Source organism: Cibotium barometz, chromosome 27 (assembly GCF_041138505.1).
Source record: "Cibotium barometz isolate CiBa-2024 chromosome 27, ASM4113850v1, whole genome shotgun sequence".
NCBI lineage: Eukaryota > Viridiplantae > Streptophyta > Polypodiopsida > Cyatheales > Cibotiaceae > Cibotium > Cibotium barometz.
Window position 1 is genome coordinate 47,608,635 of NC_141072.1, and position 24,278 is coordinate 47,632,912.

A 24,278-nucleotide genomic window follows, 5' to 3' on the forward strand; every position below is an offset into this window, starting at 1 on the left:
ACATGATAAAGCTCGTGGAGTAGCAGATCCCAATACGCAATCAGAATCAATTTGCAATTTGTATTCTCTATTCTTCCAATCTAATGAACAATTGGTAGCACTTAACGATGATCGACCGAGAACAGCCTCTACCACTGCCTTGGACTTACTTGCCACATAAAAGGGAACTGACATCTGGTGATCCTGAATGGACATCATAATGACACATTTTCCCTCTATAGGGTTATCTTCACCTGAGAAGCTTCGTAAGTCAACAGGAATGTGCACAAGTGTTGGTTGTCCCAAGGTTTTCCATGTGTCAAACGAGAGAACATTATAATCTGCACCAGAGTCAATTAAGGCAAAGACAAAGTAGGTAGTCTCATGAAGATGAAGGCACACTTGAACATTGAAAGGATCGATATATGGTTCATCAGTAAGCCAACTGTAAGGTCAACATAGAAGCCTTGCGATGCTCCTTGGCTTTTGCAACTCTAGCTTTAGCCTCTTCTTGAGTCTGACGTTTAAGTAGGTCATGTGCTTCTTTCCGTGTTTGTGCAGCATGCATTTGTTGAAGCATGGCTTCAGTTAATGGTTCATTGTATTTCTTGAGACGACTTCCATTAATGAAATCAGGCATTTGCTCACCTTCTAGTGTCTCTAAATGCACTGCACCACTTGGAGTAAGCTCATTAATCACAAACGGTCCTAGGCCACGTTTCTTGAGCTTTCGCTTATGTTTCTTAAGTGTGTACAAGAGCACAAGGTCCCCTTTTTTGAATCGGCCAGTTGTTACATTTCTATCATACCATTGCTTTTGTCTCCTCTTCTCGGCATACATCCCCATTACCACCAATAAGTGGGTCTCATCAAGCTTTTCCAATTCATCAACGCGTTGTGAAAGCTCATGACCAGTCCAGTCCAATTGTTTAGCAACTCGTAGAGTAGGTACAAGAAATTCAATGGGAAGAATTGCATCTAGCCCAAAAGCAAGCTCAAATGGAGTTGTGCCCATAGATGTTTTATAGGCTGTCCTATATGCCCAAAGAACTGAGTGCAACTTTTGCTCCCAATCAGTCCTATGTCCCTCAACAATTTTTGTGAGTGCTGTGCAGAGAATCTTGTTAGTACTCTCAGCTTGTCCATTGGTCTGGGGATGATAAGGTGCAGAACGCTTGTGAATTACCATAAATTCTTGAAGCAAAAACTCTATGACCTCATTCACAAAGTGCACACCTTGATCACTAACGATTTCAATGGGTAATCCATAGCGTGTAAACACGTACTCATACAAGAACTTGGTTGTGGTTCTGGCATCATTTTTAACTGTAGCCTTTGCCTCTACCCATTTGGTCAAATAGTCAGTCGCGACTATAATATATTCGGCATGCGTGTGACGAGCTGGAGGTTTAATGGGACCGACAAAATCAATACCCCATTTTGCAAAAGCACGTGTGCTTAACATAGACCGCAATGGCATATTGTCCTTTGTGATGGGAGGTTTGGTCCTTTGACAATCGTCACAACGTTTTACATATTCTTCGGCATCCATTTGTAAGGTTGGCCACCAAAGCCCAGACCACCTAATCAACTTAGATGTGGTATTACCTGAAAAGTGTCCACCCCCAACACCTGCATGTGCACGAGTCAAGATTTTCAAGTAGTCAGCTTCACATACACACATGCGTAAGTTGCCATCCTTGCCCCTCTTGTAGAGTTGGCCCTCTATCAGCATATAGTTTGCCGCTTCAACTTTAATAGCACGCTTTTGATGTTTAGGAATTTTTTGATCCGTATGACCATGCTGAAGATAGTCCACAATATACTTATTCCAACTTGGTGTAGTTGAAATTTGGAATAATGTGACATTATGAATTGGCTGTTGAATTTGACATGAAGCACAGTTACAAATAAATTTTTCAGCATCCGCATGCATGGTAGGCCACGATTGCCCATCCTGAGATATAAGTCGCACACAAGTAGTAGCTAATGCATGGATTCCACCGATACCCGCATGTGCCCATTCCAAGATCTCCTTATATTGGTCAGGGTTAGGTATGAGCCGCAACACTCCATCATTACCCTGACGATATAATCTCCCTGAGATTAACTTGAATGGTCGCCATAGGTCCACATTAGGACCTGCTAGTTGTATCTGCCCACTTGTCAAAATTTCTAAGATGGATTCAGACCATCTAGGAGCTGTCTCTACAAGGAAAAGTGTTGAATCTAACATATCATCATCCACACCCACAGGAGCTTTGCCAGAGGTGATTCGAGACAAATGATCTGCCCTAAGATGAGTTGTTCCTTTTCGGACTGCCACTTCAAAATCAAACTCAAGAAGGATGATAAACCACCTCACAATCCTTCCAATTGCGCAAGGCTTATTCCCCAAGTATAGCAATGCTTGATGGTCCACAAAAAATATGAATTTGTTTGCCAAAAGGTAATGGCGAAACTTTTTCACTGCATATATCATGGACAAACCTTCTCTTTCTGTTGTGGTATAATTCTTCTCAGCATTGTTCAACTGTCGACTAGCATATGAGATTGGGAAATCCTTATTATGTTCTCCCGATTGAGCCAAAATACATCCAATTGCAAAGTCTGAAGCATTAATATGGACATGAAAGATTTGGTTCCAATCTGGTGCCCGTAAGATGGGTGCAGTCACTAATGCTTGCTTCAACTTTTCAAAGGATTCCTCACACTCATCAGTCCAATTAAACTTTACAAGAAGAGCATATAATGGTCTGGCTAGGACAACGTACATGTAGATGAATCGACGATAATAGCCACAATGTCCCATGAATGTTTGTACCCCTTTAGGGTTGATAGGCCGAGGTAATGAGACAATGACATCAATTTTATCCATATCTATTGAAATCCCATTGCGAGAAACAATATGGCCCAAAATTTTCCCTTGTCTTACCATGAATTTGCACTTGTCAGGATTCAAGCATATACGATAAACTCGACACTTTTGAAACACAAGTCTGAGGTGTTCTATATGATCATCATGCTCTTGTGAGTGAACACATAGGTCATCCATGAAGATCTCAAGAAATTGCCTAAGGTACTCCTTGAATACATGACTCATTAACCGCTGAAAGGTTGCTGGTGCATTTGTTAGACCAAATGGCATAACACGATAGGCAAAGATGCCATCTTCAGTAGCAAAGGCTGTCTTGTGTTGATCCTTTGGATCAATTGACACTTGATTGTAACCGGAGAATCCATCCAAGAAACTATATGCCTTTTTCCCTGTAACTCGTTCCAGAACATGATCCGTGATTGGAAGTGGGTAATGATCACGTACATTAGCTGCATTTACCTTCTTGAGGTTTACACATACTCAAAGTTTTCCATTTTTCTTGGGCACCACTACAATAGGGGAGACCCATTCAGTGTGTTCAATCTCATAGATAAATTCTGCCTCTAAGAGCTTGTCTATTTCTTCCTTTATCTTTCGTGCAAAATTCTCATTGTAAGTATAAGGATGTTGCTTGGAAGGCTTTGCATCCTCTCGCAATGGAATTGTATGCTGACATATGCTTGGATCAACTCCTTTGAGGTCTTTATAACTCCAAGTAAAAACATCGCGATACTCCTTTATTGTTTGAATTAATAACTTCTCCTCATCTAAGGACAAGTCTGTGGCAATCCACACATAGCGAGGCTCTTCTCCTGGCTTAGCAATATCAATCTTTTTTGCATCTTCTGGACCATCATATGAAACCCCTGGCATGCTTGACTTTTGTCGCATGGGCTGTTGAAGAATAATTTTCCGATCTTGAAGAGTGTACTGTGTGAAGTTGGGGGGAACATTGAGACCTTGTTCTTGTCCACTTGAGTCGTCACTCATTGAAGACCATGTGGTTTTGAGCTCTCCTTTGCCATCTTGCATCGGATTTTTTGTTCAACCGTTATCTTGGCACTTCCGACACTCTCTTTTGAATCGGTTTTAGACTTGAGTTTTGTTTTTTGTTTCTTCGTTTTTTTGCAATTTTTGCTAACAGCTTTTAGCTTTTCTCCTGCTGCCTGGAATCCATCTGATCGTTTTACTTGGTCTTTGATACTATCTTGTGCTTGGACATAGTATAGATATCCGTTCTTTCCTGATAAATGAGGTAGTGGTCGAGAGTGTTCATTCTTAACCTCCTCCTTTTCTTTTTGTTGTCTCTCACGTCATTCCCTCTCATCTTGTTTACGGATTCTCTTATGGCTCTTACAGCATTTACGTTTAGGTCGGCTTCGAGGGATCTCTACTTGAACCTCCCTTCCTCTCAAGAGTAGGCGTGCCTTTCCTAACTCTTCCTCAGGGGTTATCACATCATTATCAAAATCAGAGTCCCATCCATCTTCCTTATCAGCATCATTTTAGCAGATTCGAGTGTTAAATCCTCCACTGAGACTTCCTCTACATGCAGTGCTGTTGTGGATGCATCCCCATAGTACAAAACATCTAGAAGGTCACGTGGTTGTACCATTCGTATAGGAATAATGTCATATCCATCTGAGTCACAAAATTAAATTGGCTTAGGTAAAGCACATGTCGATAATGTTGCAAGGACATGACTCCATTCTAGTGGATCAATTAAGTGCTCAGGGAAGGGTTGTGGAATGTATGCCTCATCTGATACACTTCGATTACCCTTAAGTCTCTCAGTGTTGAAATCCCTACATGAGGCTCCACACATCCACAGATCTTCTCGCCCGTCTGACAATGTAACTCTTGAGCCCTCGGATGAAGCAGAATCAAACTCATCTATTGGAGACCTTGTTACATCACGATATGAGTGATTCTTTAGGTTGACCCTTGTGATGACAGAATCATGTCGGAGGTACAAATAATTGTATCCCCAATCTTGAATCATTTGAAATTGTCGCATGAATGGTCTACCCAATATCACTTCATAGTTTGGATGTTTTCCAAAATCCAGTACTGCAAAGGTGTGCTCATATTCAATCCCACATGTGGTGACCAATATGTTCTCAAGCAGCCCACCAAAAGGGGATGTTCTAAGCTTCCATCTGCTAGCTGCAAGCGCATCCTGGTACTCCTAATAGCTCGTTTACCCCACTTTTTCCAAATGGACCTTATCACAATGCCCACTCCTGCACCACTATCAAGTATTGCAGTTGAAGCTACTTTTCGCACTTCTAATGCGGGGGTAGCATTTCCCTGATCATCCTCACAAAATTTTCCTACTTTGTTGATAGGAACTGGCAAAACATGCTTTGTCTCAGGGTGTATAGTACCATGATGGTGACTCTTTTGTAGCAATACCTGCTCTAAGAAACATGTGGCAATATCATTCCACAACTCAGGTCGAAGCTTTATTAAATCAAGCAAAGGTAAGGTACAAGCCACTAGTGCTGACAAAATAGCTTGCACGATACCCATATCCATCTCCTTTGTCAACCTTCTATGCATAGAGGGTATCCTCAAGGTTTGAGAACAGTTCTCATATTCTCCCAAATATGATGGTAAGGTTTTCATTGTATGCTTACTTCTAGGAGAAACAATTGTTTGAACTTCCTCCTGGATACTTGGGCGTCTAAAGTTGTTTTCTGTGCCCCTGGTAAAATCCACCTCAGAAAATGGAGGTGAAATAATATTGGACATATTCTCATTAACTTTCTCATGAACTGCTGCCCACATCTCATTTGCCATGTCCTCGTTAGCATCAATAACTTCATCATTGCATGGGAAGGCAAGGCTAGGTGGTGGCAGAATTCCTTCTTTCAATGGGGTGTCAATTGGTGCAGACCTCTCGCTATGAGCTTGTGAGATGAGCTCACTTTTCATTTCCCGACTTGATGACACTTCTGGTATCAGCTAGATTGATCTTCTCCTCACGAGGGTTTGGGTATTCTTGAAGCTTCTTGGGTAGCTCAGATAAAGCTGCAATGCGACTTCTATGAGCATCAATGATGGCATCTAGAGTCTCATTCACCTTATCCACAAAAACAGAACCCCCAGAACTATCCTCGGTCATACTAGCCTCATCTTGTTTAGCACTAGGCCTCGGTTGAGGTTGATGCTCCTCATGCACTTCTTGGGATGTAAAAGCTTGATCCCTCATGTTTTGTTTAGAGGCTTCTTAAGAACTAGTGGATGCACTTTTAGTTCGCTTGTTTCAGTTCTTTTTCCTCCTAGTGGTCCTTTTTCTATTGGAATGTAGGGTCTTGTCCACTAGATTTGCCTTTGCATCCCTAGTTCGAGGTGTCTAATCAGTCTGCATTTCGACATTTCGTGTCTGTGATCTAGTCATGACTCTTAGTGGCATGACATCCTCATTCTCAGATGAAGGTGGCGATGGAACTGCCCCTACAAGGTTGAGTGAGACCTTTGGTTGAGAGGTGCCTTCCTCATGTGGTTTCAGCAAACAATCCTTTGGGAAGTGTTCTACACAACACCCTAGACAATATCTTTCAATTGGTGAAAACTGTGGTACTGTTGTATTGGATCGAGCTGCTTGCCTTGAGCGATGTGGACAATCACGAGCCCAATGGGGTTCTCCGCACTCATAACAGGGACCCATTAGTTTGGCTTCTACTTTCCTTTGCTGCCATTGTCCTGAGGGGCCTGGAGTCCTAGGTTGGTATCCGCCTAGCAACATTAAAGAATTTTGTTCCCCTGGTTGCCAGCGCTTGGCTTTGATATGCGGGACTTTCAAAGAGATTTTCCTTGGATGAATATGATGCATATTCCTCCTCCACATAGCCTGGGTTTACCAAGTCTCTACACATATTTGAATTGTCGTAGTCCACAACCCTCACAGGAGCAGTCCCAGGAGTAGGAGGTTGAGCATCGGCGGTGGCTTACGTTCAAAATTAGTATATTGTTGATACATTTGTGGAGCCACTCCACCCCTTTGCTGCTCACGCTCTTGTCTCATTCTTGCAATGCGAGTACATTCCTGTGTGGTGTGGGTAAAGTTCCAAGCACAGGACCGCCACATGCTCCACAAAGATGAGGACCTGTAGGTAGTACACTCCTCATTCGCTGCTGCTGTTGTTGTGGCTGCATGGGTGGGCGATAGGTCTGTCCCAATCTCCTTAGTACTAGGTTAGCTATCTAGTCTAGATTTACTAGCGCACTAGACCCTGAACTTTGGTCATCACCCCACTGATCTCTAGGTTTCACCTCAGGGCCAGAACTATCTTGGAATTTGAAGTTATCTGTGAAATCCATAGCATCATGGCAACACTCATTGAAATTTGTATGCTTCTTTGCATAGAGATGTGTATGCAGTGTTGAATTTTTGAGTCCTTTTAAGAAGAGAGAAATTAATCGACTCTGGGTTGGCTTCTCATCTTCTGGGCAACGATTAATGTACTGCTTCATTCTATTTACACAGTCTCTAACACTCTCAATCTCGCCTTGCTTGAAAGAGTAGATGTTTGCTACCATGTCATGCTAAATCCCCATCAGGGAAAAAGCAGCAATGAATCTCTCTTCCAAAACTCGTAAAGAAGATTTGTCTGAAGCCTCTAGTGCCTGAAACCAAGCAAGGGCCTTTCCCTCAAGAGTGAGCCCCCAAATCCTTCAATTTGAGTATGCTTGTCAGCTCGAACTGCTTGCCTAAATGCTGCTACATGGTCGTATGGATCTCCCGACCCTTCATACTTCTTTACCAGTTTCTGAAGAGTTGATGGCCTTACTTGTCTTGAATACTCATCATAGGGCCTACGGCCTCTCACTCTCAGTGGATTGTTCCTCTCTTTGGCAAGATGGTCCACATGCATCCCAAATTGGTGTGGGTCCCCTATTACCTGCCTCACCAACCCCCTCCAAAGATCTTGTTACCCGCATTTCAAGAGGTGCATTTATGGGAGGCCGAGTTGGCTCCCCTACCCTCCGATTGTTATAGTGAGAGAAACGTTGTTGTGGTGTGATCTGTGGTTGCACTTTTGGTGTAGGATAATGTCTTGGTACTAGAGTTGGGCTACTAGCAGTGGTCCACTTTGATGTTGAGGGTCCCTCTCTGGTGAACTCTCGTAGGGGAGGAAACAGTTTCTCCAAGAAAGGCTATCTCTCCTGGTTTAGCTGTATTTGTTGAGAACACTTCCATGAATAATGGTTGTCCTTTCCACGTGAGCTCCCGAATCTCCTTCCAATCTAAGGTTCGCTATTCATTGGCCCATTTATCAACGATTCGGTTCATGTGTCCTGCAAGCTTCTCAACTACCACCACAAGTGCTAGAGGAAGATCTAGCTCTGGCAATCTACTTGTGGCATAATATCCCTCTAAAGAGTCCTTATAGACTTCTTGAAGTGGGTCATCCTGAAAGACCTTTGTCACTGGAATTTGTCGTACAAACTCCCATTGGTTCTCAGTCCCCTGATCCATTTTGCTCTTGCCTTTCCTATCCCTTTCCAATTTTAGATCTACAAGAAGTAAATCATCTATGGATGGCTTTGAGGACTGGGCATTGGATGGTCCAAACATGTCCGGCTCAATGAGCCAATCATCTCTAGACTCCCTTGCTCTGGAAAGCTTTGATAAGTTTAAGAACTCGCTTTTAGAGAGCTCCCCTAATTTGTCTACATTCTCTGGATGGTAGGTGACTTCGTAGCAAACACCATCTCCACCCATGTACATGTTACCCTGGTCATTGACTAGAGGTGCTCTATCAAGCTCTGAGAAAAAGTCTGCGATCTTAACAAGATACCGTTGTTGTGGATCCCTAAAGATCTCAGCTCCTTGAGCATTCGTGTAGACATATTGAAGTCTCACATTGAGTGTTAACCCCATGGTGTCGGCTTCAAATGGATTAAAAGATCTTGTGGGTGTCCTATTTGGGGCTAAGGGATGACTATTTGACAGCCCTAGATTGTCCATGGACAATGAGCTAGTTATTCTGGAAAGGGTATCAGATTGGGATTCGAAAAAGGTTTCAGCAATATCTGCCAAATTTCCTACTGATTGGGTCCCACTTTCCTACGTAGGTACTCTAGAAGGTGCCCTAGGCCCTATGGCAGAGTCTATAAGACGTCCCGACCGCCGCAAGTGCATAAGGTCAAAAAAAAAATTGGTTTTTTTAAATTGTTTTTTTTTTTTTTGTTTAGACAACTATATGTGTATATATATATATATATATTTTTTTTCTTCCTAACCCCTAAATGTAACTAAAGTAAATATGTGTGTAACTATCTATCCTATTTTTTTTATTTTTTTTTATTTTTTAATTTTTTTAATTTTTTTTTTAATTTCATAAAAATATAAATTACGTTAAAAAAATACTAATTATGCACAAAATTACAAAAAATTAAAAAAATGCAAGTTACTCTAATTATGCAAAAAATTACAAAAATTTAAAAAAATAAAAAATTATAAAATATGCAAAGAATATGGACTCTTAAAAAAACACATAATTTACAGAATTTTTCTTTTTCTTTTTCTTAAAAAAAAACTAATTACACACAAATACTAATTATGCACAAAATTACAAAAATTTAAAACAATGCAAGTTACACTAATTATGCAAAAAATTACAAAAGTTTTAAAAAAATATAAATTATGCAAAGAATATGGACTCAAAATACAAACACAAAAATTGTTTTTTTGTTTTTTTTCTTTCTTTCTTTCTTTTCTCTCTTTTTTTTTTTCAAATTATATATATTTTTTATTTTTTTATTATTTTTTTATTTTTTTTTATTTTTTTAAAAAATATAATTAACAAGGTAATTAACAAAAATAAATAATAAAAAATAAAAAAATAGAAAAAATCACTAACCTTATCTGTCGCCTCCGGATTCCTCGCTGGCTTCACGTGCTTTGCTTCTCCCTGTTTGCTGCAGCCAGCGCTGCTCCACGCCGACCAGTCACCTTCTTCACTCGCCTCACCTTCGCTTTCCTCACGGCTTTAGCTGCAGCTAGCCCTTCTCACCTCTGCACCTCGCCAGCCTCTTCTCCTCCACCTCTGCTCCTCGCCAACCTCTTCTCGCTGCTCTCAAGCCAGTCGCGCTGGCTTTACCTCCACGCAGGTCGCCTGCGTTGGCCACACCTCCCTTCTCTCCTCTTCGACGGCCTCCTCGCCAGCCTCTTCTCGCTGCTCTCAAGCCAATCGCACTGGCTTTCGCTGCCTTCGCGAGCTGCAACTCTTCACCACTCGGCCGCCTTCAACTGCTGCAGCCGCCTCGACTCCAGTTCACGCCTCCCACATGCCTTGCTCCTTTTTGGCGCCTCCACGCGGCCTTCTAAGGCAAGCTCAACGCCGCCCTTCAACTTTAGCTGCACGGCCTTTACCTTTGCACCAGCCTTCAGCGGCCCTTCACACCTTGCGCCAGTACCTTCTACAGCTGCTGCAGCCCACTCAACTCCACGCGGCCGGTTTTTGGCCACGCGCCACCTCTCGTTTTTTTTTTCTTCGTCTCCTACACCGGCCAGTCTCCACGCGGCAGTACCGCTTCGCCTCCGGTCAGCCAACAGCCAACTCAACTTTGAGAAAAAGTATAACAAAAATAAATAAATAAGAATAAAATGTGCCACCTCTCTTCTCTTTTTTTCCTTTCTCCCTTCTCTTTCCCTCTCTCCTCTCTTCGTTAGGCGGGCTTCACACTTGGGAACCTTATCCACTCACACCGGGATCGCACACCCGAACTTAACCTAATCACTCAATGGTTTTGCAACCAAAAGAGGAAATGGTGGTGGTTTCCACACACTCTCCACCGGATTTGAGTCTTCTCCCTAGCAGCGGCGCCAATGGAGAGACGGAAAACTCTCTCACTTGTAGCAAGAGTAGTATGATCCACATGTAGCTCAATCCAATGGGATTTGCATCCCTTTCGGAGCTAGGGATTCAACCCATACCGGTGCACAAAAGCTTATCCATTTGATGGAGAGAATGCTAAGAATACTACTACCATTGACATAGACTTAACACACACACAAGCTCAATCTTGCTATGCTCACTCACTCATCATCCCACTCATTCATACATTCAACACAAGAAGAAAGCTAAGCTATTGCATACACAAGCTCAAAGCATTCTTCATTCTCATGCACTTACTCCCTAGCATGTACACAAACCTTGAAGCTATCAACCATGAAACATGCACACTAGAGAATAGACATGAGAAGAGAGACCAACATCACTCATTGCATTGCATTGAATTAAAAAAAGAACTTACAATAATGTAGATGGGGAGAGAGAAGAGCTTGCACATCTATGGGAAAAGAGGGAGAGCTAGTCTCAAGAGAGCTCAAACATGAGTTTGCCCAATGTGTCCATAAGCTCTCAAATGAGCCACTTTTTATACAAAAACTCAAACTCCCAAAAGTTCCCATGTGGGATTATTGTCAAGCCCACTTCCACACTCATTCACAACTTGGAACTCTTTACAAGAGCCCTAAACATCTTTTTGTTGCATCCTTGCATTGATCTTCACTCGTCACGCAACAATGACCACTTGTCTAGTTTGTGGATTGTAACATTTGTATGCCTTTCGATCCTGTGCATATCCAACAAATACACATTTCTCTGCCTTAGGATCCAACTTCCTTCTTCTTTCATCAGGCACATGTACATAAGCTATGCATCCAAAAACTTTGAGGTGTCCAATGTCTGGCCTGTAACCTGTAAGCCGCATCTCTGGCGTGCTTCCATGAATGGCTGCTGTAGGTGTTTTGTTCAGTATATACACTGCAGTAGCACATGCTTCTGCCCAATAATAATCTGGCATGCTCTTTTCATTAAGCATTGCCCTTGCCACTTCACATTGCCACTTCACATATGACTCTATTCTTTCTCTCAGCCACACCATTCTGCTGAGGTGTATACCTGCAAGTCAACTGTCTTCTTATTCCATGCTTCCTCAAGAAATGCTCAAAAGCCTTTGAGGTGTATTCACCACCTCCATCTATTCTCAAACATTTAATCCAACAGCCATATTGCTTTTCTGCAAAAGCTTTGAAATCCATGAACTTTTCCAACACTTCACTCTTCTCTCTCAGAAAGTATATCCATGTCATCCTGCTGAAATCATCTATGAATGTCACATAGTATAAACTGCCTTTGATAGATGGGTTTTGTGCAGGACCCCATACATCACTGTGTACTATCTCAAGTGGCCTGCTACTCATATTTCCTTCTCTAGGAAACCTCAACCTTGCCTGCTTTCCAAACTGATAGGCTTCACAAACATGCATATGTCCATCATATTTGAATCTAGGCAATCCACTGACAATGCCTCTTGTCTGCATGTCCACTGACAATGCCTCTTGTCTACATGTTCTTTAATCTCTGTATATTGACATGTCCAATCCTCTTATGCCACATATCAATGTCCTGTACCACATTTCTGCTCTTAGAGAACATGGCTGATTTTAACTCAAGAATTCCAGCATCCAGCTTAAACAATCTGCCTTCTTTCTTGCCTTTAGCAATTACTCTACATCCATGTTTGAAGTCCTCAACGAAGCAACCATGCTCGTTGTTGAAACAAACCTCTAATCCCTGTTCCACCATTTGACCAACTGAGGCCAAGCTCTTTGTGATAGAAGGCACGTACAATACATCTGACATAGATTTTGTTTGACCATTGTGCATGACCAATGGTACACTTCCAACATGTGTAATGACATGCTGGGTATCATCACCTGTTTCCACATAGCCTTTCACATCCATAGGCTTCATATGCTCAAACCATTCACCATGACATGTCATATGGTTTGATGCTCTAGAGTCCATATACCATGTGTCATCATTCTCAGCATTTCGTCCACGTGATGCGAATCTCCCCCTGCCTCTAAAACCTCTCTGCGAGTAGAAAGCCTGATTTCTGCCATTATCATCATGGCTAGTAGATGCATCCAGAAATGAATCACTGAGTTTGATTTCATCAACCAGCAAGAGTGAAACCAACTCATCAAAGTTTGGTAAACCTGTACTCCTCACACGGAGATAGATGTATCAAAAGATTTGTATTCCTTGCCAAGACCACGCAAGGTAATATCCACCAAATCATCATCAGGCATGGGGGCATTTATTGTGGCCAATGCATCTGCAAACTTCTTGATTTCTTGCACATAATCATGTATGCTCCTTTTATTCCTTTTCACATTATGTATCTGCTGTCGCAACAATTGAGACTTGCGAGCACTCGTATCTGTATCAAACATCTTGACCAAAGTATCCCATGCATCTTTGGGATTCTCAGCATCCTGTATGTGTATGAGCATAGCATCAGAAATACATATAGACAGATAATGCAGCACTTTGAATGCTCTTTCTGACCTTTGCTTATGAGCAATAACCTGCTGCTGTGTAGGTTGTCGAGGTAGCTCAAGCTCTGGCTCAGCACCTGTAATGAGATTCCAAAATCCTTTTCCTTTCAAGAAACTTTTTATCTTGTACTTCCATGCCTGGAAGTTCTTCCTATCCAGCTTTTCACCAACAATCTGTACTGGATTATCTGACATGTTTGCTTAACGTGCACCTTCCGCACTCGTCCAAATCTGTAATCGAGCTTTCCTCAGCTCAACCACACTCCAATGAATGTTCTAGATACTCCAAAGTAGCCAACAAACTCCAAATTTGATGTAGAAAATCAACCTGTATGCATTCAAAAATGAACTGGCTCACGCAGTCCGAGATACCCTATTTTGATGCGCTTCCACGGCTCCAAATCACAATGTAGTGGTGCAATCAAGTATGGACAACTTGCATTGACACCTAAACAACCTCAATGTAGAGTATCAACACCATCTGACATGTGTACATATCAATTTTTGAAAACCCCTTTCTCTGTTTTAGGAAAAACCAAAAAAACCAGAAAAACTAGTAGTAAAATGGCTCTAATTTCTTCAATATTTGTCCAAATTGAGCAACCAGGCATTCATTAGCTTAGAAATAGTGTCCATCAACTCCATGTAAGAGGAATTTGTCCAATTGTATAAGACCAAAGATTAATTGCTCAATTAAAATCACCCTGTTTCTCTGCAACCAGTGGACAGCCTGTTTAATCAGCTCATTCCCAGCTCAATTAAGCATAATTGATCAAACCAATCACATAGCCCTCTTCTCTAATGTGTGTAGCAACCAATTACTAAAGCAATTGTGAAATATACCAAGCAACCAAGTAGTAATTGATCTCCTGGCTTCAAAATGAACACAAAACTGCCCTGTTTCTCTGTAGGAGCTGCGCCGCCTACTCTACAGGGATTTTGGAGTGGTTATACTATTAATTGATGATGTCTACAAGTGCCCAAGACACCTAGGTATGTGTGCAACCAGTCAATGGTTGGATTTTTACCAAAAACACACTCCAAATGCATCAATTTGTGACTTTCTTTTCTCTGTTTTGTGAGAGCTCAAAAACCAGTAAATTCCACTCATTGAAATGCATTCAAATTGCTCCAAAATTTGTTTAAGGCTTGCATAGGAGTTGCCAATACATCCCTCCTTGTCAAATACATGTGTCTTTTGCCAGATTTGCATGTATTTCCACCATACATCAGTGTTTCCAAGCTTTAATGGAAAGCTTTCAAAAACCAAAATTTTGCTTTGCTTTGAGTTGCTCTAACTTGCTTTGTTTTTGCCTGTATCACCTGCAATCCACTCAAGGATGTTTAGAAGACCTTACCCGGTAGGCCAAGCTTTTAGATCTGATAAGAATCGGTGTGCTCCAAGCTTCATAGCTCCAATGGCAAGCTTCATAGCTTCTCTTCACAGCTTCTTCTCCCTCTTCACTCACTCACTCATAAACCCTAATAAACAGCACAAGGCTCTGATACCATGTTGAAAGAACGGTAGAGGGGGAGGAGACACACACATAGGAGCAAACCCTAATGTATATTGCAAACCCTAACCATAGAGGGAAGCCATCTCCCTTCTCACACAAAAAGCATAATACATAATCCATAATACACACAACACTATGAGTTGTGTCCACACACATCTAACCCTAGCTAATGTCCACACACTATGACCAGCTGGACACACGGTCATTTATGTCTCACACATGTTCCTACCTAACATGCCAGCACATAGCATAGCTGGCTCACACTGACATCGAGCTTGAATCTCAACAAGTAGCACATCTATAACTTTGGTTGTTGCTAGTGTATCTGGCCAACAAAAGGTGCTACCAATGCCCCCTTTGAAGAGTGCCTTTTGCACAATAGCAACAATGAAAGCATGATGGCTATGTTTGGAGTACAGCTATTCAAGACACACTCCTCGAACAAGATGATTGGGATGGCTCTAATACAACTAGCCCCTTAGCATATGTCTTAGATGTTAGCCTTCATCTTGCCCATTATGTTGCTGCCCAATGTGTTATACCTTCTTTTTGGGTAGAATATGAGAACATCAATCCATTGGTTATTCTCCCACCTTGTGTCTACATCTCAGCCTTCTTTCGAAGAAAATTACATTTTCTTACTTGGACACTTTAGGCCAAGTGACGTGATCTGGATCCCTTGGCTGAGTATGTTGATGGGGCAGCACTTGGCTGATTGTTTGACATGTGTTGGCTATCAACTATCTTACAACATAGGTCAAACCCACCTTACATGCATGCCAGGCTGCTATAACATGCCACCATACTGAGTATTATGGTCATCCCCAAGGACTGGATAGTCAACTACATCCCCACATGCTAAACTTGGGTATATTTGACATGATCAAGGATGGTCCCCAATCCCTGCATACACAATCACTTCCCTCGAGTCTCTGAGGCTACATATGCCCAACTTTGGAGATATCCTACAGTCTCAATCCCTTTGCTTATATGCATAACCCCACTTGTTGGTCACTTAGTTGGGCCATCTTAGATGTGCCACCTTGTCATCTCTACTACATCCAGGTCAGCTCATTCCATCATGCTATCTATAGAAGCTGGAAAAAAAGAGCAGAAAGTCTCTAGGACTGTAGCTCTAGACAATCTAATCTATTAAATACATCCAAAATGATCTCTTGCTACATCTTTAAAGGCAATTTCTCAGTAATTCAGTCCATTCTTTCTTTAATGTAGATTTGGTGATCTTGTGGAGACTAATAACATCATCTGGGGGAGAGAGAAGGTGTCATGTGACCCATATATATGTAGTCAGGTTCAACATAGTAAATGTTATGTATTAGAGGAGGTCCCACAATAGTATTTGCTATGTATTCCTTATGTAGCCAGGTTCAACATAGTAAATGTTATGTGTTAGTGGAGGTCTCACAATAGTAGTTGCTATGTATTCCTTATTTTGCAGGAGTTCCTTGAGCCAACGATGATCACAGATGATGGGGTGCAGCAATTAGTAGGCATTCTTATCAGCATGGATAGGGTGCGACAATCAATAAACATTCCTACTTCCTACAGGTTGCTTCAGGTGTAACAAGGATTGGCCTGAACCCTAGTATGAAATGATCGCTATCAGAAGTCCACATCTGAACATGCCCTTGCCAAAGCAGAAACAAAAGCCCTAATTGGTAGGTCCTGAACTCTCCTAACCTCAGGAGAAAGGAGGTGAATGTGCCTTGCATCCTTCCATTACTATTGTTTTCTCTGTTTCTAGTAGAGGGTTTGAATCTCTCTCTGACTCTCTGTCTCTCTGAATGGAATGAATGAATCTCTCTCTGACTCTTTGTCTCTCAGTCCATTAATGTGAGTTTTTCCTTAAACACTTGGCGACCCATGATGTTCTAGAGTCCTAGACTCTCTTGTCCACATACAAACTAGTGCAGAAGATGGGCTTGGATATGGTGGGTTCTAGAGCAGCTTCATCACAAATTGTTGTTACGAGATTGGATGCTTCTTATTACGTCTGTGGATCGGAGTGGGTGATCTCTGGAGTCCCCACACCACCAGTGTCTGATCTGAGCCATGTGTGATAGTAGGAAAGGTCAGATCCTTGAGTTTGAAGGTCCGATCTGGGATTTGACATTTGTGTGGCCTCTTTCCGAGGACCCTGTCCAGTAGGTCTGCCATGTGGGGAAGGGGCAAAAGCAATTAAAGCTACCCTGTGCTGAGCTGCTGGGTCTAAAGGTTTTGCATCATGGTAATTCTCCTGCACCCAGCAATGCCATCCGGGTTCATTTACTGTCCCTCAGGTTGGGGAGGAAGGTCTTACTCTTAATCTGTCTGTAGCAACATCATGATAGAGAAGAAAAAGAAATGTACAATATGTTTGCACAGAGATCATCCGATAGATGATTGTCCTTATGTGTGTAAACCCTACAGAAAAGAGGATAAATGCGTAGTTTGGTGCTGCAGTGGATCTTGTAACTAGATCACCAAAGCTTTGCATAGAGCTTCCTCATCTAGGAAGCTAGAGAGGGCAAGAGACAAACTTTCTAATTTTTTAGACACATTAGTGGAAGCATGTGATTGGCATGAGGAACATTAGAAGGGAAGACATAAGTCCTGCTCAAGCATAAGGTGGATAGACATCTTGCGGAAAGCTGTCAAGGAACTTGACAAGAAATATCAACATGATTCATAGTCAGACAGTGATTTTAGCAATGATGATGAGATGTATGTGGGTTCTCATGCGCGTGGGTTTCCTTTGGTTGAGGTTGATCTTTCAAGGGAGATGGATGAAGTCTAGGAGAGCCAAGTATTGCCCTCAGTCACCCTTCAAATGGATGTTCCCATGGATGGTGGTATGAAAATTGATCAAAGTTCTAGTGGCTATGGTAAAGATCTTGTCTCTATCCTTGCAGAGGAAGGCTCGGTGTGATGTGTTCTCAATAGGTTCATGGTCAACAGATGCTTCTCTCTCCCTGCCCACGAGGAAAAGCTAAGTGCTACTGTTCTAGATGCTAAATGTGAACTCTCTGTTTGTGCAAGATGCTTCTCTCTCCCTGCCCACGAGGAAAAGCTAAGTGCTACTATTCTAGATGCTAAATGTGAACTCTCTATTTGTGCAAGATGTGGATAGCAGTTTAACTCTTGCTAAGCTTGATGAGGAGGATCTGATGTTCACTAGTGATGCTACTAATTTATAAGGCTTCTATGCAAGTGTGGAAGCTAGTGCAGATTATGATGAGCACATTATGGGATGAGTTTTGGCCAGGATAGTTTATGTTATATCTGATTTCCAGCAGCATGCAATGGATTGCAATGATGAAGCAAAAATATCAGTAGTTAGAAGCGTATGGACATCAATTATGACACCTGCCTTGGTGGATCCAGCTTTACAGGGAGTTTTGGATGCTTGTGCATGCCTCATCATCATTCATTGCATGACTCCTGCCATACAGGCACAATTTATTTCTACAAGGAGTAATGCCCGACAGATGTGGCTTGAGATTCAGAGGAGGTTTGGTGCTATTTCTTATGTGAAGATTGCTAAGTTGGAGGCGGATCTTGAGAAGATTTCCATCAGTGAATCTAACAATATCACTGATAAGATTGGGGACTTTACTCGCATCAAGCGGCAACTTGAAGAAAATGGGAGCACAATCAACAACCCGATCCACAAGCTGCTTGGTATAGAACTCATCATTAAATAACAATTCATTCAGATCATATCATTCATATCTTTAACACGATAATGGTCCATTAGACCGAAAAATTTCTTTCTGAACATTCCTCCACGGGAATTTCAGTCAAGCAAGTTCTCAATTTGGCATCCCTTAACTTGATCTACCGTTTCAAGTGTTAACAGTAGTAATTTAACAGCACAATCCACTAATCTCATAGTGATTTACTGAAATCATTATCATCATTCTAGTTATGAATATCATCACGGGGACTCGTCCCATTCATCCTCATTGTGGTTTCGCTCAGCTTATTACATTTCGACCAATTTTCAGGGATCATTATTTTTCAATCAGAATCCAAATCAACTCATCAGTTCTCAAACAGAATTAAAAATCATATCAACCACATTCGAAATCATCATCTGGATAGCATTAATGCTTATAATTTCAAGTCTTAGATTTACTCGTATATACTGTCGGTAAAGAGTTGCAGTTATACCCTTGGTATATACGGGTAGTCGTGATACTTGGAACTATAAGGTAAATACCATCATGTCTAGGCCTCAAGCAAGTCAGGATTCCATACAATTGCGGTACTTTCATCTGAAGACCCAATTACTAATTTACGAATTTTTAGTTTGAATATCAAATTGTATGAATTATATCACACAATTACAACCTTTTTGTGCTTCTTGATAAATTTTTGACATATTTGGCTTCTCAGTTGGTCTTTATTAGCCAATTCGCTCTGATACCAAGTGTGAAATCCTTGTCCCTACCACGCAATGGATTCGGGGTGCTAGCAGCGGAAGTAGCACTTCTTGCGTGGGGGCAGGGTTCACGGATATCCGGACAAGAGACTAATCCGTCGTTTTTTCCAAAACCGAACACAGAAAAACTTCCTTTACCCGGAAAGCACGGGCGATTCCACCAGGATAACTTTTTACTCTAACGTAGTCAAGACCATTACTGATCAAGCTGATTCGACTGCACCTATAAAGATACTCGGTCAGATCAAGTAAGAAACTTGCACTTAGATCATTGGGATCAACGCTTTTTTTTCCATCAAGAGGCACAGCCGTTGATTCCTATCCATAGAACAATTACTATCCAGGATTTACTTTATCTATCGTAATAACAGAAATTGGGTCTCGATTTACGGATCCATCAGTCCAGCCTAACCCCATCCAGTGCCATGGGTTAGCTAACCACTGTAGTGATGGGATCCAATTAGGAATTTGGTTAGGTTTTGTCCCGGGTACCAGGGAAAAGAGTTCCCAGGCCCCTTAGCCGGAAGTTCATGCAAACATAAAACTAGTCACACCACTTACAAACACACCAATATGAAATTGCCTTTTTCTCAACAACAACTAACTTTAAAACAATCCTTTAATGAAACCATTATGTCACTGATGACAATCCTTGAAATCTCTGGTTGAATCCATATTTCCAATCATTCATTCATCGGTGTACTTATGGCATTATTTGCAACCAGAACGCTCACCATCAGATACTTCCTAGCTCATAGTACCCGGTAATATTTTCACATATAAAAATCAAGATGGAATCCTTGTTGAAGATCAGCAAGATCAATCAACAGATCCATATAAGAGAGCCATGGACTCATCCGTTGTTGAGGACAAGCAAGGTCAATCAACCAGATCCATGCCCGATTTCAGAAAACAACTCTTACTCCTTGTTCCAATATCTTCCACGATACACGTGTGGGTATCTTCGACGACCCAGAGCCCGAGCACCGTATGGTCAGCACCCTCTAGGATCCTTCGCAGGTGACCTAGCGCTTCACTCATAGGCCGCTTCCTTGGTCCCTCATCCACCGTACCGGAAGCTCACCATTTTAATGGAACCGAGGCTGGTCAAGACCTCGGTCAACCTTGCTACGCGAGACGTCCTCCATTGACTCTCCGTCAGCAGCAGTTGCAACTTTATCAGTTAGGTCTCCATGACCTTAATCCACAAGACGGTCAAAATGCTTCCCCCAGCAGTCTAGACATAAAATAGTCATTTACAAATAGGTCACAAAATACAGTTTCTATATCGAACTCTCGTCTTTCCACATTATCTCTCCTCAGTCCACATTACTTCTTCCACATTCCATTCATATGTGTACTCATTCTCATCCATTCACTTATATCGACGACACATTATTTCACATACACATTCACATTCATTTTTCTACATACTTATCCATGTTCGTACATCCACATCATACATCCAATCCCATATCCACAGTCATACATACACATCCATATCCACATCCACATTCACATCCATACATCCACATCTACATGCATACATTCATTTTCCACATCTACATCCATACATTCACATCCATACATCCACATCTACATACACATCCATGTTCGTACATCCACATCATACATCCAATCCCATATCCACATTCATACATACACATCCATATCCACATCCACATTTACATCCATACATCCACATCTACATGCATACATTCATTTTCACATCCTCATTCATACATCCACATCCACATACATACATTCACATCCGTATCTACATCCATACATCCACATCCACATCCACATTCATATCCACATACATACATCCACATTCATTTTCACATTCTCATTCATACATCCACATCCACATCCACATACATACATTCACATCCGTATCTACATCCATACATCCACATCCACATTCACATCCATACATCCACATCTACATGCATACATTCATTTTCACAATAAGAATTAATAACACTTTTTGGATTAATTTAAATTCTTTATGCATCTATCCATGCATAAATCCAATTTGTAGAAATTACACTTTTAGAATAAAAGAATTTCTCTTATGCATCTAATTTATGCATAAAATTATTAATGATGAAAATCACTCTTTTGAATTAAAAATAAAATTCTTTATGCATCTTTCTATGCATAAAATAAGAATTAATAAAAATAACACTTTTTGCATTAATTTAAATTCTTTATGCATCTATCCATGCATAAATCCAATTTAGTAGGAATTACACTTTTAGAATAAAACAATTTCTCTTATGCATCTAATTTATGCATAAAATTATTTATGAGATAAAAATCTCACTTTTATAATAAAGTATTTCTAGCATACATTTTTCTATGCCTAGAATGAAAATTAATCCTTTAAGAATACTCATACGATGGGGATTACTCTTTTTAACATAAAATTTAATTACTAAAAATTCTCTTTTTTTTAATTCATCAATTATACAAAGTATAAAATCAATTTCTCCATGATTACAATGAAATTCTTTCAATTAATCTAGGATGATAATTCCTAGAATATGGTAGGAAGTCCTCTTTTCATGCTTTGAATGAAATTATTTTATGTGTAATTTTTATAAAAATTTTACCATAGCTTCGCTATTATGACTGATAAATCTCAATTATTTTAAAGGATAAATCTTATCATTAAGAAAATGATTAGAATGATCCCTAATTCGATCATTAACCCATAATGGATTAAATCATCAATATTCATGAAATACATAAACTAAAAACATAGAAAAAAGCTATTAATTTGACCTCAAGCATAGATTAATCTTGGATTAAGGAAAAGCTTCATTTGGATTGAGAATAGGTCATGAGTGTGACCATTTCTTGAGTGAGAGAGAAATTACATAAAAACCATTAGAATTAAGCATAAATAGAAATTTATGTAATTCTTTACTATCATACATCAATTAACTTCAATAGCATTCATCAATTTATGTAATTCTTTACTACCATTCATCAATGAACTTCAATAGCATTCAAAAACCATTCCAATTAAGCTTCTCAAGCTTGAGAGGGGTTGAGAAGAGAGAAACATTGAGAAATTATAGAAAAGATCAAAATTCACCATTTACCTTATAAATTGCTTGATTCTTTGTTCACGGTAGAGGTCCCCAACCAATCAATTAGTTTAGTATGTTGATGGAGTCACCAATGGGGATTGAAGAAAGAGGGAAGCTCCAATTTCTTCAATTTGGAGAGAATTTTAGAGAATAGTAAAAATTAGCATTATTTCAGCATAATTCTAGTATAGTAAAATTCTCTTATTTTTTTCAAAGAACTTATGTTCTATTTATAAGAGACGGAGACTCTAACCAAGACCAAGTGATTTTTAAAATTTTTCAGATTTCAGTTTGGTTGAATTTGGACTAGATTTGGATCCAATTTGGTTCCTTTTTTATTCGGTTTTGATTCGGTTGATCCAAGAGAGAGGAGAGATTAAAATATCACATTATTTTTTAGTTTAAGACTCATTCAAGCATGAGAAGTAGGCACCTCATTCATGAGGAAAAAATTCCCATGCAGAGGTGTCAAAAATGCATCATTACTTCTAAATATCTCCCCTTTTTAACTTATATTAGCCTTGTCCTTAGTCAACTCTTCACCTTATGTGAGTATTTACTCATTTTTGGGAGATTTTTCTTTTATTTCTTCATTGATCTCTTCCTTACATTTGGATTAATCTTATCGGTCCATAGAAACCTAATTTAAATTTTTGAAAAAATCTTCACCCTTATTAGGATAATGCCTCTTGAACGGATTATACTTAATTTCTAATGCACCTTCTGAAAATATTTTTGAATTTTTATTTTAAGAAAACTTATTTTAATAAGATGAGATATTTTTCTATCCAAAAATATTAAAAATCTAAATATTCTCTCTCTAGAATATTTTCTCTCTCTATGTCAAAACAAGCAGAGACAAGATCTTTTATATTTCTGAAGAGGGGATTGATTACAGGGGGAAGATGCTGGACATCTTGAGAGGTTGGGGAGGAATCTGACATTCTCTCCCACTTGAAAAACGCGAGATGTCCTCATCTCGCAAATTGGGAGTAATCCCGCAAGATGCAAGAATATGAGACTAAGAGAAAATTTAATTAAGAGTAACCACCAAGAAAAGTCTCAAAGAAAGCAAGACTCAAGACAAGAACAAAGATTTTAACTTTATACACTCTTGGAACATATACAGCAAAGATAGAAAAACTTTTTACAATTCAATAAGCCCGTCCATCATATGGTCACAAAAGCAGCACTCACAAGCAGCACACGTATAAGGTAACTCATCTATGGGAATAATTCGGTCGGTTATTACAGCACCTACCTCATTGGTATGAGGTGACCTAATAAAAGGATCTCTAAGAGGCAAGCCAAAAATGGGATAAAGGCATATCTTCTGGTGAGGAAGAAAACACGCAAGTAAGAAGACCCGCTCAGAAAACCCACCATGCCTTGATCTCATCACGCAATAGTAACGGGGACCCAAACCCAAAGCTTCAATAACCATAGCCAAGCGGACATTGTTACGAAAGTGATGCTGACCCCACGGTGTTACCCTAGTTAGGTCTGAGCTACAGAAGTTTCCAAGTGAGGGAAAAGTAAGCGCTCATACAGTTCTATAAAATTCTTCTTCACAGACTCGCTTGCGTCTTGAAGGTGAGAAATCATCATGGATAAAACCAAGTCCTGCTGCCAAGCCATAAAAGAGATTAAGGAAGAAAGGAGATCGATTGAAGTAAGATTACTGCGAGCGACATCAAGAGTTACGACTTATATAAAAGAAGGAACTAGCGTAACCTAGAAGCCGACGGTGTATCTTAACACTGAAGTTTTACCGTCTTTCCATGATTTGGGCTCGGCACATATTTCTTTAAAAGGCTTACATGAGATACATTATGAACTTTGAGATGAGGAGGTAGAAGAAGCTCGTAGGCTAAGTCACCTACTTTCTTTGAAATCAAATATGGTCCACAATATCTGGGTGATAACTTCTTATACTTCCCAAGAGATAAAGAACTTTTTTTGGGCCGTACTCGAATGAAGACCATATCTGCTTCTT